The sequence below is a fragment of the Protopterus annectens genome, chromosome 5.part0, assembly GCF_019279795.1.
Source record: "Protopterus annectens isolate FY-2018-M chromosome 5.part0, PAN1.0, whole genome shotgun sequence".
Lineage (NCBI taxonomy): Eukaryota > Metazoa > Chordata > Ceratodontiformes > Protopteridae > Protopterus > Protopterus annectens.
In genome coordinates, this window is record NC_056735.1 from 51,340,030 (window position 1) to 51,355,325 (window position 15,296).

At 42.6% G+C, this 15,296-nt stretch overlaps 1 long non-coding RNA gene across 1 annotated transcript in view; it reads right to left on the bottom strand.

Annotated features, from left to right (window-relative positions):
* LOC122802483 overlaps positions 1 to 15,296 on the bottom strand; it is a 542,380-nt gene that overhangs the window by 408,763 nt on the left and 118,321 nt on the right. The window lies entirely within an intron of this gene.

The following is a 15,296-nucleotide window of genomic DNA, read 5'->3' on the forward strand; positions in this document are numbered from 1 at the left end:
AACTCCTTCTGACCTTTTCTGTACTTCTCCATCAACACTCTCAGAGCAAACATTGCATCTGTAGTGCTCTTTCCTGGCATGTAACCGTACTGCTGATCACTAATCATCACGTCCCTTCTTAACCTAGCTTTCACTACTCTTTCTCATAACTTCATGATGTGACTGATCAATTTAATCCCACTGTAGTTACTACAGCTCTGCACATCACTCTAAATACCCAACCATAAAAATCTCTCCCCCACACGTGGTTATCATCCCAACTATAACACCACTACTGCCCTACTTCACTTTGCTGATAACATTAATAAAAAGAGAAATACCAGAAACCTGGTATTGTCCTTATTCAAAGACCTGTCCAAAGCATTTGACACCATCTCTCATCATAAACTGTTACTAAAGCTCTCCTCCTTGAGTCTCTGTCTTCTTACCTCTCATGTTTTAACAGCTGCATAACAAATAGATTCCAAGCAGTCAAATGGCAGCATAAATTCTCATCATTCTACCCATTACTGAAAGAGTGCCAGCAGGTTCCATACTTGGACTCCTCCTCTTTAACATATTTATAAACGATCGACACACTGCTTCCAAGCAATCCAGTCTTGTACAATATGCAGATGGCTCCACACTCATATGCACATCCTCTCACCTACAAAAACTTCAAGAAATTACTCAAGAGTCCTATACATCCATAGAATATTGGTTAGGCAACTCACAAGTCTTACTTAACCCCTAAATACAAAATTACTACTTCATACCACAAAAACATTCTCCCAAAGCAAAACTCTTGTTAAAATCACTTCATAAAATAATGCCCTGATTGAATAGGTCTATGACACCAAACTCTTAGGCATTACAATTAATGACAACTTAAAATTTGGTCTACACTTCGAAACAGTTACTAAAAAGAACACCAAAAGCTTGGTGTCTTACACAGAACAAAACCCTATCTAACAGATGGAGCTACAGAAACCATAGCTAAAGCCTACCTCCTACCTACTCTACAGTATGCTTCCCCACTCTTTACTAACCTATAAATGTTCACAAAAAGCTGGAACAGTGCTACAATAAAATAGCTCGCTTTGCTGCAAGTCATCCCTTTAGAACTCATCACTGTTCTTCCCTTAAACACTGGACTGAACTCCTACATCACCCCCACTACAGTCAGCTACTATTAGCTCATACTTTAATATACTGCCCTGATAAGTATCTGGCACTAAAAGGCATGCTTCATCACTACCACCCTACCATGGACTGAACTCCTACATCACCCCCACTACAGTCAGCTACTATTAGCTCATACACTAATATACTGCCCTGATAAGTATCCGGCCTGGCACTAGAAGGCATGCTTCATCACTACTAAAGACAATCGCTCTTCTCTGTCACTAAAGCCCAAAATGCATCGGGAGCCTCCTTGTACTCAAACTCTGTAGCTACCCCCCTGGAATGCCCTCCCACATGCTCCCAGGCTTCTTAAAAACCAATCAACATTCAAAAGATAATCAAGAAAACACATCTGAACACCCTGGCTGTGTAGCTGTACATCTCCAGGATAAGTATAACATCTTAGCTTTCTTCCTGCTCTTCTGTTAAACCTCTGCTGTCCTCTGCTCTGTTACCAGCTATCACTCTGTCTCCACCCACTCCACCTTCTACCTATACATCTCTCATAAATTGTTACCACTCAGTATTCTGTATTGTAACATCAACCCCACTGCAAAGTTATTTATTCACCTGTACCTGTATAATTAGTTTAAGAAGATGTATTACTCCATGTAAAAGTTACTATCTTACCTATTTTGACATTGTAAAATTAATTTTAACTGTATTCTGCTTGACATTATTGATTGATTGATTGACTGATTGATTTATTTACATTTGTTTACTGGGAAATTCCAACTGGACACAGGTCCTTTTTCAGTGAAGGTCCGGGGAGAAAAGCTCCACAGAACAATAAATAAGCAGCAGAGTACATGAAGAACAATTGAATATACATACAATAGCAAATAATACATACTGCAGCAAACATTAGCTATACATACAATATGAAGCATAGTAATGAACAGATGTACCAATATCTAGCTAGAGGCTAGGAGTAATGGTAGGATGTATACACAGATAGTACTAAGCTCAAACAGATACTGTTCTAAACTCATATATCTAAATCTTATATACAAATATTGCACTAAACTCAAGCAGATACAAAGGAGAAGCTACACGAAGGTGGAACAAGCTGGAAGGGCTAATGGGATGGAAGGGGAAGATAGAGGAGTAAGACAGGAGACTGGGTGAGTAGTATACGTGGTAGCGAGAGGAAGATAGGTGTAAGTCAGCTGGATATGTATTTGGAGTTGAGATGAAGTGAGGTAGTTAAGCATGTTATAACAGGTCTGAGAGATTGAAGGAGGAGGGAAGGGGAGAGTAAAGGGTGAGTCAGAGCCTGCAGAGGAAGGAATGCAATGATCAGACGATGTGAGGCATGGTGGCTAGGGGAGGGGAGAGGAAGGGGGAGGTAAAAGGAGACTTATTAGTTGGGATTGGTGCAAGGGCATAACCAGAGACTTTTTAAGTGAGTTTTTAGTGCAGTCTTGAAGTGATTGCAAGAAGGTAGTGTGGTTATGGGGGGGGTGTTCCATAATCTGGAAATGATGCAGGAGAATAGTGCTTCTCCCGCTAAATTCTTGGGTTTGGTCACTAGAAGTAGTTTTTGCTGCTGGAGCATAGAGGTTTAGTGGAACAGTAGGGCTGCAGAAGGTTTTGAAGGGATGGGACTTTAAGAGGATGGTTTACTAACTTGTGGGCAAGGGAGAGTTGATTCAGGTAAAGATGTTGAGGGAGTTCAAGCCAGTCAAGTTCTCTAAGTGATATACAGGTGGTGGCTGTGATAAGATGCACCAGTGGCAAACTCAGCAATTTTATTGTAGCAAGCCTTGAGCTTGTTTAGGTCTGCTTGTCTAAGGTAAGTAAGTATAGGAGAGGAGTAGAGTAAAAAGATTAGGTGGGAATTGGCAGCAGAAATTCTGGCTGTCTTGGTGAGGAATTGTTGGTTTCTGTACAATGCACCTAGGTTTTTGTGAACCTTTTTTATGGCAAGAGAAATGTGAGTGTCAAATCTGAGATTGTTATCAATCTCAACACCAAGTAGTTTGGTGTGTTCTGTTGAGGAGATGACGGTATTGTCGTTGGCTAGAATATTAAAGTGGGGGATAATTGGGTTAGATTTAGTGGGCTGGAAGATAAGGAGTTTAGTCTTGCTTGGACTGAATAACAACTGGGCATTAGATAGCCAGTTTGACAGATGAAAAGGCTTTCTGTGTGATCTTGTGATGTTCAGGTATAGTTGGCACTGAGCAGATGAGGGTGGAGTCATCTGCATATTGTATAAGAGAAGCATGCTTGGTGGTTGTGAATAGATCATTGGTGAAGAGTGAGAGTAGTAGGGGACCGAGGATGGAGTCTTGGGGAACACTGAGTGTTACAGGAAATCGAGGAGATAGGTCATTATGCCAGACAACTGATTGTTGGTGGCCAGTTAGATAGCTGTCTAACCAATCAGTAGCTGATTGTGAAAAGGATAGGTTAGTGAAAACCGGGATTAGTAGTTTGTGTAAGATCATGTCAAAAGCCTTGGATAGATCCAGAAATATAGCAGAGGAGAACAGGCCATTATTTTTACGATGAAGGATAGCATTAGTGAAAGAGAGCAAGGCGGTAGTAGTGCTGTGGTATGGCCTGAAGCCATGCTGGGTGCTGGAGAGGAGGTTATTCTCTAAGAGGTAGTCTAAGACTTGAGAATGGATGCATTTCTGAAGTATCTTGGAAAGTGGGGAAAGGATGGCTATGGGGTGGTAATTGGAAAGTTCACTGGAAGAGGCACCTTTATAGAGGGGAATGATGTGGGATATTTTCCACAATGTGTGGACATAACTTTCTGATAAGGACCGATTAAGACAAAGATTGGATAAGCTAGGGTTTCTGCTGCTATTTGTAAGTATTCAGAGGGGAGATTGTCAGCTGCAAGTTTTGTAGGCTTAAGTTTCAATAGAAGTTTTTTTTTATATAGGAGGGAGGTACTGATGAAAAAGAAAAGACTGTGAGCAAAGTATTTGGTTTTGATGTAGGTGAGTGGGTAGAGGGTTGTGTTGTTTAGTCAAAGACAGAATGGTTTCAGTAAAGTGTTTATTGAATGAGTCAGCAATACTGCTGGAGGAAGGGGTAGTGGCAGGTAGGGGGTGTCTACTTTACCTGGGTGGAGAATGGATTTTTTTGTGGACCAGAACTGCTTTGGGTTGTGATGGGAGGAGATTAGGGCAGAGTGATAATATTGGGTTTTATCTTCTTTTGTTTGCTTTTTGACCTTGTTGTGCAGCTCTAGGAATGACTATCTAGAGGAGGGGGGGGGGTTTGTTAAGCGCTAGTGCCCCCAACCCTTATCTCTGATTTTCATTGGTGCCCTGGTGCTTTTTTGTAGCCAAGAGGAGGACTATGTTTTGACTCTAACATTTCTTATGGGGGCATGTGTGTTTAAGACGTTTAGGAAGGTGCCATTGAAGAAGTGGATGGCTTCATCCAGATTGAGGTACTTTAGTGGTGTCCAATCACATTTTTGAAGGGATGAGATAACTGAGAGAGGGTTAAAGTTCACCCTATTTCAGATTTGCCTACAGATAATGGGTTTGGCACAATTTAATGGAATGTTGGAGTGTGGTCACTGAGGCTGTCTGGTAAAGAGCCAGCTAAGTATGAGTGAGGGTCTTTATTGACTAATATTCAGTTGAGAGTTGTATGTTTGTTAGAGTTTTTTATTTATCCGGGTAGGTGACTGTATTAGTTGAAAGAAGCCATGAAGGTTTAGGTGCTGGGCTGGATTATTGTTACTACAAGATATCCAGTTGATATTAAAATCACCTAGGATTATGGCTTCCTGGGTAGGGAATGGTTAGCCCAGTTCAGGAGGTTTTCCAGGGGTGGGATGTTTTAGCCAGGTCGGAAGTACCATCCTATGATGTTGATTGTTTTATTTGGCTTTAGTTAGAGGTTGGTATATATTAGCATATTCTCACCTCTGTAAATGATTGATATTATATAACTTAAATGATTTTAACTGTACTGCAAGCACTGGTGTTTTCTCGCCGGACTTTTGCTGAAAAAGGGCCTTGATGCCCAGCCAGACTTCCCCTGGTCAACATATATAAAATAAATAAATAATCAAATCAGTCAGTAGTCAGAGGGTGTCACTGAATTCTCACCCCTGGAGCTAAAAGTAAAAGTTCTAACCACTGTTTCACCAGACTGCCTAAATAAAAACATGTTTTTGTGTTTCTCAGTAAGCACTTGGGAGTCTAATGTTATACATTTTCCACCACATTATAGAAGTTTCTAATTATTAACCAAGATGCAGTTTCACATACCATAAAACACATAGGCTGCTAGTATATATTTGCAGACACTTGAGGTTTAGGTGAAAATTTCCAGAGAAGAAATCAGCATAATCCTGGCCTGGATACATAGAAGTCTATGGGTGTGAAATGCTTGCAATATGAAACTTTTTTTTTCTTTTAGCTTTGATAGTAGGGTAAATAATGTTATAACATGAGCTAATAACCCGTAGTAATGTATTTTAATTGAGAAATTCATCATGCAAGATAGGATTTCCTGATATGGGCTTGCTCTATAAAAAAGATTATAAAAGTAGGTGTAAAAGTACAGAACTGTAATATAGAATGTTAAATATGGGATGGCTTATAAGTACAAAATAATGTAGAAATATTTGGGATGCAACCTTAAAACAGAAAAAGAAATAATATAAAAGCTGCTGGGAATAAAACTAAAACTTGTAAAGGAAAGTACAGTCATGTAAAATTTTACCATAATGGTAGATGTCCTTGCCTTCACTGCTGCAGTATTCTTAACATTCAGGATTTCCTGTCATGAAAGCCTGTCATCTGGCCAGTATACCAAGGACTGTGTGTTGCATGTAATGGTATGACTGAATGTCACTGAAATGCTCCTTGTGTACTGTAGGGCATAACAGTGATGTTTAGGTTTACCATAAACAGAACTGATTGCCCCAGTAAGAACGCCAATCCAAGGAACCCAAGAGGTAACCTGTACATCCAGGAAGGCAAAAGACTAGGAGAACAGAGGGAGGGAGTGAATACTGCAGCAGTAAAGGCAAGGACATCTACCATTATGGTAAGATTTTACACAACTCTGCTATGCCCTTAAATTCACCGCTGTAGTATTCCTAACATTTGGGAAAAGGGTCAAAGCTCAAGAAGAAGAAGAGTCCCCTAAGAAGCCACAGAGTATGGTGCTAGTGAAACCGGAAGAAGAAGAGTCCCCTAAGAAGCCATGGAGTATGGTGCTAGTGAAACCGGAAGAAGAAGAGTCCCCTAAGAAGCCATGGAGTATGGTGCTAGTGAAACCGGAAGAAGAAGAGTCCCCTAAGAAGCCACGGAGTATGGTGCTAGTGAAACAGAAGAAGAAGAGTCCCCTAAGAAGCCACGGAGTATGGTGCTAGTGAAACCGGAAGAAGAAGAGTCCCCTAAGAAGCCACGGAGTATGGTGCTAGTGAAACCGGAAGAAGAAGAGTCCCCTAAGAAGCCACGGAGTATGGTGCTAGTGAAACCGGAAGAAGAAGAGTCCCCTAAGAAGCCACGGAGTATGGTGCTAGTGAAACTGGAAGAAGAAGAGTCCCCTAAGAAGCCACGGAGTATGGTGCTAGTGAAACCGGAAGAAGAAGAGTCCCCTAAGAAGCCACGGAGTATGGTGCTAGTGAAACCGGAAGAAGAAGAGTCCCCCAAGAAGCCACGGAGTATGGTGCTAGTGAAACCGGAAGAAGAAGAGTCCCCTAAGAAGCCACGGAGTATGGTGCTAGTGAAACCAGAAGAAGAAGAGTCCCCTAAGAAATCACAGAGTATGGTGCTAGTGAAACCGGAAGAAGAAGAGTCCCCTAAGAAGCCACGGAGTATGGTGCTAGTAAAACCGGCTCTAGCTCTAGAGATACCATCAAACTTGTAGTGCTTAGTAAAGGTATGCACAGAAGACCTGGTAGCTGTTTTATGAATAGAATTAGTATCTAAGCGCTTGAAAAAAGCACCAGAAGAAGCCACTGCTCAAGTAGAATGAGCCTTGACTGAAGAAGGAAGGCTGCTGCCATGAAAATTGTAACAAAAGGAAATAGTCTTAGAAATCCAAGAAGAAATAGTGTGCTTGGATACAGCTAGACACAAAGATCTAGGATGAAAATAAACAAGCAACTGATCAGATTTTCGAATAGCCTTAGTCTGATCCAAATAAATTCTGAGTTGCCTATGCACATCCAAAGTATGCAGCCCCCTCTCACTCTCAAACTGTGGAGAGAGGAAAAAAGTTAGCAAATTAATAGACTGATTAAAGAAAAGCTCATTAACCACCTTAAGCATAAAAGAGGGATTATTGAGTAAGGACACCCTGTCCTCATGAAAAATCAAAAAAGCAGGACAAGCCTTAAGGGCGTGCAACTCATACACTCATCTGACAGAAGTAAGGGCTAACAAGAGAACATTCTTACAAGAATAATGCTGCAAGGAAGCTGAAAAGCTGGCTCAAAAGGAGCCTGAGTTAGCTTCTCTAAAACAAAATTAAGATTCCTTAATTACGAATCCTAAGGAGGTGGAACAGGCTTCATGGAAGGTCTAATATTAAGGACAACTTTGACAAATTGTTTAACCTCGCATTTAGAAGCTAAAGGAAGAGATAAAGACAGACAAGCAGAGACGGCTGATATGTGGGCCTTAATACAAGAATAGGCCAACCCAGCATTGAGCAACTCACACTAATAAGAGAGAACCAAAGGAACATCCACAGTAAGTGGGTTCAGGTTACAAGACAGACAACAAATAGAAAACCTCTTCCATTTGGATAAGTAGGATTTCCTAGTAGTAGGTTTTCTGGCCTCCTGCAGTACTTGTAGTACGTCCTCAGAAAAAAGGTGTCTATGAAGAATCAAAATCCTATCACCCACAGTGTTAGCTGAAGCATGGAAAGGTGGGAATGGATGAGAGATCCCTTGTCTTGTGTGATTAGATCCACCCTGTGAGGTAGCTTGAGATGATTGCCCCTGGCTAGAGGCAGAAGTAGAGGGAACTGTTGCAGCCAAAAGGGAGTCACCAAGATTTTGGGAGCATCCTAATGAATTTTGAACAGGACTTTCAGAATGAGAGGAAGGGGAAGAAATGCATAAAGAAACATCCCTTTCCAAGAAAATGATAGGGCCTCCACCTTCCATACCAGGGACCTGGGACTCCTACACAAAACAGAGAAAGTTGTCTGTTCAGAAGGGAGGCAAAAAGATCCACTTGAAGAGAACCCCACTGGTGAATAATGTCAGAAACACATCCCTGTGAAGCATCCATTCATGGGACTGAGTTAAGGACATGGTCAGAGTGTATGCCATAATGTTCTGACCAGAAGGGATGTAAACTGCCTGAAGACTCACTTGATACTTGACAGCAAGATCCCATACCAGAAGTGCCAACCGGCAAAGAAGGTAGGATCCCATCCCTCCCTGTCTGTCGTCATACCACATCACTGCGGTATTGTCTGTGAAGACCTTGACAGGCCTTGGAGATCTCATCCCTCCCTGTTTGTTGATACACCACATCACTGCGGTATTCTCTGTGAAGACCTTGACAGGCCTTGGAGATCTCATCCCTCCCTGTTTGTTGATATACCACATCACTGCGGTATTGTCTGTGAAGACCTTGACAGGCCTTGGAGATCTCATCCCTCCCTGTTTGTTGATATACCACATCACTGCGGTATTGTCTGTGAAGACCTTGACAGGCCTTGGAGATCTTATCCCTCCCTGTTTGTTGATACACCACATCACTGCGGTATTGTCTGTGAAGACCTTGACAGGCCTTGGAGATCTCATCCCTCCCTGTTTGTTGACACACCACATCACTGCGGTATTGTCTGTGAAGACCTTGACAGGCCTTGGAGATCTCATCCCTCCCTGTTTGTTGATATACCACATCACTGCGGTATTGTCTGTGAAGACCTTGACAGGCCTTGGAGATCTCATCCCTCCCTGTTTGTTGATATACCACATCACTGCGGTATTGTCTGTAAAGACCTTAACAGGCCTTGGAGATCTCATCCCTCCCTGTTTGTTGATATACCACATTACTGCAGTATTGTCTGTGAAGACCTTGACAGGCCTTGGAGATCTCATCCCTCCCTGTTTGTTGATATGCCACATCACTGCGGTATTGTCTGTGAAGACCTTGACAGGCCTTGGAGATCTCATCCCTCCCTGTTTGTTGATATACCACATCACTGCGGTATTGTCTGTGAAGACCTTGACAGGCCTTGGAGATCTCATCCCTCCCTGTTTGTTGATACACAACATCACTGCGGTATTGTCTGTGAAGACCTTGACAGGCCTTGGAGATCTCATCCCTCCCTGTTTGTTGATATACCACATCACTGCAGTATTGTCTGTGAAGACCTTGACAGACCTTGGAGATCTCATCCCTCCCTGTTTGTTGATATACCACATCACTGCGGTATTGTCTGTGAAGACCTTGACAGGCCTTGGAGATCTCATCCCTCCCTGTTTGTTGATATACCACATCACTGCGGTATTGTCTGTGAAGACCTTGACAGGCCTTGGAGATCTCATCCCTCCCTGTTTGTTGATACACCACATCACTGCGGTATTGTCTGTGAAGACCTTGACAGGCCTTGGAGATCTCATCCTTCCCTGTTTGTTGATATACCACATCACTGCGGTATTGTCTGTGAAGACCTTGACAGGCCTTGGAGATCTCATCCCTCCCTGTTTGTTGATACACCACATCACTGCGGTATTGTCTGTGAAGACCTTGACAGGCCTTGGAGATCTCATCCCTCCCTGTTTGTTGATATACCACATCACTGCGGTATTGTCCATGAAGACCTTGACAGGCCTTGGAGATCTCATCCCTCCCTGTTTGTTGATATACCACATCACTGTGGTATTGTCTGTGAAGACCTTGACAGGCCTTGGAGATCTCATCCCTCCCTGTCTGTCATCATACCACATCACTGCAGTATTGTCTGTGAAGACCTTCACAGGCCTTGGAGATCTCATCCCTCCCTGTTTGTTGATATACCACATCACTGCGGTATTGTCTGTAAAGACCTTGACAGGCCTTGGGGATCTCATCCCTCCTTGTTTGTTGATATACCACATCACTGCGGTATTGTCTGTGAAAACATTGACAGGCCCTGGAGAGAAAAGAGGATGAAAGGCCTGAAAGGCCATCAGAAGAGCACTCATCTCTTTGACACTGATGTGCTCCCTCTGCTGGTGAGGCGACCACACTCTTTGTACCTTTAGGGAGCCAAAAGTCGCCCCCAACCTATGTCTGAAGCATCTGTGAGCAATGCCTGAGAGGGAAGCGGGGGGTGGTGGAAAGGTATCCCTGAGTTCAGAGACAACTTCTGAGTCCACGAGTGAAGTTCCTGTCTGAGACAAGGAAGAAGAAGAACTACAAAGTCTAGAGGATGTGCATATTAAAGCCACAGTGACTTTAGAAACCACTGAAACTTTCTCATGTGAATTTTGTCCAGATGGAGCACTGGAATTGAGGGTGCCATGAAACCCAGAGCTCTCAGAAATTCCCTGGCAGTAATGGAAGCCAGAGGAAGGAGAGTGTGAAAGAAAGAAATGAGAGATAAGTCCTTCAGAAGGGGCAGGGATGCAAGCATAGGTACCGACTGAATCCTGCAACCCAGAAAAACATGATCCTAAGAAGGAATCAGAGAAGATTTTTTATTGTGAACCCCAAGCTCTGATGAAGGAAAATGGCAAAATGAAGATTTTGCAAAAGAGTCTCTGGAGAGGTTGCCTGAATCAATAGATAATCTAAGTAAGAAAATATTTGGATCCCTTGAAGTCTGAAAAAAGCAATCACAGGAGCAAGACATGTGGTGAACGCCCTTGGGGCAGTAGAAAGGCCAAAGGCAAAGCACAGAACTGAAAACTGCAGGAAGAAACAGAGAAACATAAAAATTTCCTGAAAAGAGGATGGACTGGAATATAGAGATAAGTATCCTTGAGATCCAAAGACACCATATAGGCCCGAGGGAGCAGGAGAGGAAACAGAATATAAAGAGACAACATCTGAAAGGAAGGCACTTTTAAAAAAAGTGTTTAGATGAGAATGGTCTAGAATAGTTCTCCAAGTGCTTTTTTTTCTAAGCACTAGAAACAGTCTGGAATAGAACCTTTTTCTCCTTTAGAATATAGGCAGCTCTTGAATAAGTACCCTGAGTCAAGAGAGTTTGAAAAACCTCTGGGAAAAAGGGAAGCTGTTCCTGAAAATGTTGAGGAATGCCCATAAATGAAGGGTGGGATTTCCAGACCATGAAGTACCCCTGATGAATGTTCGACAGAACCCAAGAATCTTGCTTGATCTGAAGCCAAGCAGGAAGTGAAAAAAGAAGGCAAAGAGAAAGGGGAATGTGGCTGGGAGGAGATGGATAGTTATACAGCACCTGGCCTGTCTGGAAAGGAAGGCTTCGGCCTAGAAAACTAAGTAGCCTTAGCAGAAGGAGCTGGTTTGCTACTCTTCTTGCCTTTAGTAGAAGGGCAGGAATGTCTACAAACAAAGGCAGGCTTAGCAGGATAGTTTCTCTGAAATTTAGGCACAGGAGAAAAAAACATGTTTAAGCTCCTGTAAGCCTTATCCTTATCCTGAAAGGACTTAAACAAACCAGCAGCAGCTTCCCCAAACAAAAGTTCAGAATCCAGAGGAGCATCCATCAACTTAGCCTTAATATTATCAGGAAGAGGCTGGAGCCTAAGCCAAGAATATCTCCTCATAACTGAACCATAAATAGCTGCCCTAGAAGAGGAATCTGCGCATCACAACTACATTAAATAGAATGATGAATGACTTGAGAGGAAGTCCCTAGCAAGGAAAGAACTGAACGTTTACCCTCAGACTCAGGAAAATCAGAAATAGGTTGACAAGCCTGAAAAATAAGAGCCAACACATAACTAGACATATGGGTCTGATAATTAATAGCCCCAGAGCCTAGGGTAGCAGAAGTGTAAACTTTTTTATTCAGCCATTCCACAGTTCTACTATCTTTGTCAGAAAGCAATAACATGGGCGAAGGATGCAACTGAGATGGCTTATCAGAGGCCACAGAGACCACAGAAAGGTCAGCAGCAGGACATTTATACAAAAAGAAACAATCCTCAGGCACCCTATAAAACATATCAGGTTTCTTGGGAGCAGGGATTAAAGAATCAGGAACATGAGAGGCATTGGAAAAAACATCCAGCAAAATAGCCAAAACAGGAGAAATACCCACAGGTTTAGGAGACTTCAACTGTAGCAACTCATAGTACCTCCTATGGATATCATACCCTGAGCACAATCCCCACTTAAAAAAAACAATCCATCATCCTAGCGAGTGCATCCCCAAAGAAAATTTCCTCAAAAGGATTATCAGGACTAATGTTATTAACGAGGACATTGGCATCCTCCAAACACTCGATCACACACAGTTTGGTTTTGTCAAGGGGAGGTCGTGTGTGTTAAATGTGATTAACTTCTTTGAGACAGTTACCAAAAGCATGGACGAGTGGAAGATGCTGCAAACCACCTACCTTGACCTGGTCAAAGCCTTTGATATAATTCCCCATTTGGGTATAATAGATAAACTCTCTTAACTAGGCATCACTCCATATGTTGCGAGATGGGTAGCAAAGGGGCTCACTGATAGAACACACCTAGTCAAAATAGGTGAAGCCACCTCAACCAGTAGACTCGTAATGAGTGGTGTACCCCAGAGATCAGTCTTGGGGCCTATGTTGCTTGGGATATACTTTTCTGAGGTGCAGGCCAAAACCAGTGGGCTATGGCTGACCAAGTTTTCAGATGACTGCAAGTTGGCCACTGTCATCAATTCCCCTAGTGATGTCGACATCCTCCAAGAGGGTCTCACCCAAACAAATGACTGGTGCCAGAAACATGGCCTCAAACTGAATGCCAAAAAATGCATCATCATCTCCTTTGGGGAGAGTGACGTCCCCACAAATAACAAATTAATAACAAGGTCCTAAGCACACAATCAATTGTGAGGGACTTGGATACCCAGGTTGATAGCAAACTGACTTTTGACCACTATATTGCCTCCATTGTATGGAAAGCTTTCTACATGGCCCACCTCATTAGTAAGGGTATCTCATCCTGGGACAAGTTGGTCATAACATCCCTGTATTCTTTCCTTATAAGACCCATTATTGAGTACAATGCCCCTTTCAGCATGTATCTCACAAAGCACATGCAGCAGCTGGACAGACCACAGAGGTTCCTCACCAGGAGAATCCAGGGCCTCAAACATCTACCCTAAACAGATAGGCTAAAAGGCCTGTATTTCTATTCAGTCTCATACAGACTCCTTGGAGATGACCTCTGTCTGGCATACAAAGCAGTCTCAGACCCCGACTTGATGGGACTGCTACATATCCACAAGGCAAGCTCCACTCAAGTAACCAATGCAGGTGACCTCTACCTGTTCTGTGACATCAACAGGACTTGTTGGTGGGATAGATTTGTGTCCCAAAGACTCCCCTTTCTGTGGAACAGACTCCCTCTCTATGTCAAATAGAGTGCCTCATTAACCCCTTTTAAGCAACCTGGATAAATGGATGGGGAACAGAAAATGGAATTCCACCTGTGTCCATACTGGATAGGGTCATTGGGTGCTGATTTGTCGGAACATGGGCTAAATTCTTGGCTAGGCTTGTAAGGGCCTCAAGGCCAATAGCCTAGTAACCTCCAATGATCCTGTGATAAAAGATTCCTCATCCTATAACACATAGTCCAAAGGAGAAGGGATATGAGTAGAATAAGTTGGGGATTCATCGTGAGAACTTGACTTAGTCTCAGAAGAATCCTGTTCTCGAGGCTTTTTAAGGTGAATAGAGAACCAAGGAGAAGCAGGAACTGAAACCCCTTAAGGAGGCTTTAAAGACATTAAAGCAGAAAATATCCCCTGAGAGAAAGTCTGCCATTCACTTTGACAATTCCTAGGAGCAAAAGAAACATGTTTAAGTTTTTGTTTGTTTTTCAAATTAATGTCTCCTCTAAAATACTGAGAAGATTCAGACCCAGGACGGTAGTTGAGAACCACAGCAGGAAATTCGTTTCCAACTAAAATCTGAGGAACTTACCTAAGCCCCTCAGAAAAAATCAACAGTAGTTCACCCAGAACATCCAAGATGGATGCTTGCAAAGCCTCATTAGATGTACTGCCAGTCAGAACCTCACCCGCCTCCAAAATGGTCACAGTAGAAGAATCCAACAACACAGCCGGGTGAGCTTCTGGGTTTGTAACAGCCTCGGGAGAAACACCTGGCAGAGGCTAGACAGTGAAAGATTATGTTTGTGTGTTTTTCACTTTCTTCTTCCCTATTGGCTGACCCTCAGGGTGGGAGATTCCATCCATTGTATCTTTAGCAAGAAGCTTAAGATGTTGCTTCTCAATATACAAGGAATGGGAAGAAAGTCTACTGCGAAGGGTTTTCTGAACGAATGCCTGGCAAATAGAACAAGATGTATGGTCATGAGACACTCCTAGACAAACAAGATACTTATCGTGGAGCTCTTTTTGTAGAATCTGTCTCCCACACTGGCATTTACCCTTCCTGGATGATATTAACCCCAAGGATCACAAAAAAGCAAGAGAAAACAAGCAAAAAAAACCCAGTAGGGCAGTTATCTGCACTCCAAACAGCCGTAGGTAATCACTTGAGAATAAAAATGTAATGTGTTCTACTGGCAAAATGGATGCAGGTAAATAGACAGACGGTGAAAAGATGCATTCGGACTGGGGGAAAAGAAGTTCTACTTATGATGATAATCCTGAACATAACTTTTATGCCCTGCAGTACAAAAGGAGCATTTGAGTGATGTTCTGGCATACCTTTAAAAGCAACAGGAAGTCTTTAGCATAATGGCCAGATGACAGGTTTCCGCAGCAGAGAATCCCGGATGTTAGGAATACTGCAGCAGTGAATGTAAGGACATATGATACGATATGGGGGGTAAAGGACTAAGCCGGGTAATAAGGGTATCACTTTCCTCTGGTCATATGTGAACACATCAGCAAAGCAACATAAATTACAGCACTGATATACAATCCAAGGCAAAAGTCTAAAAGTTATTCTTATCATTTAACAAATAAAATGATTTTTGGTATGAAACGCAGACATGCATTTCTAAGTCAATTGACAATAACGCAGAGAT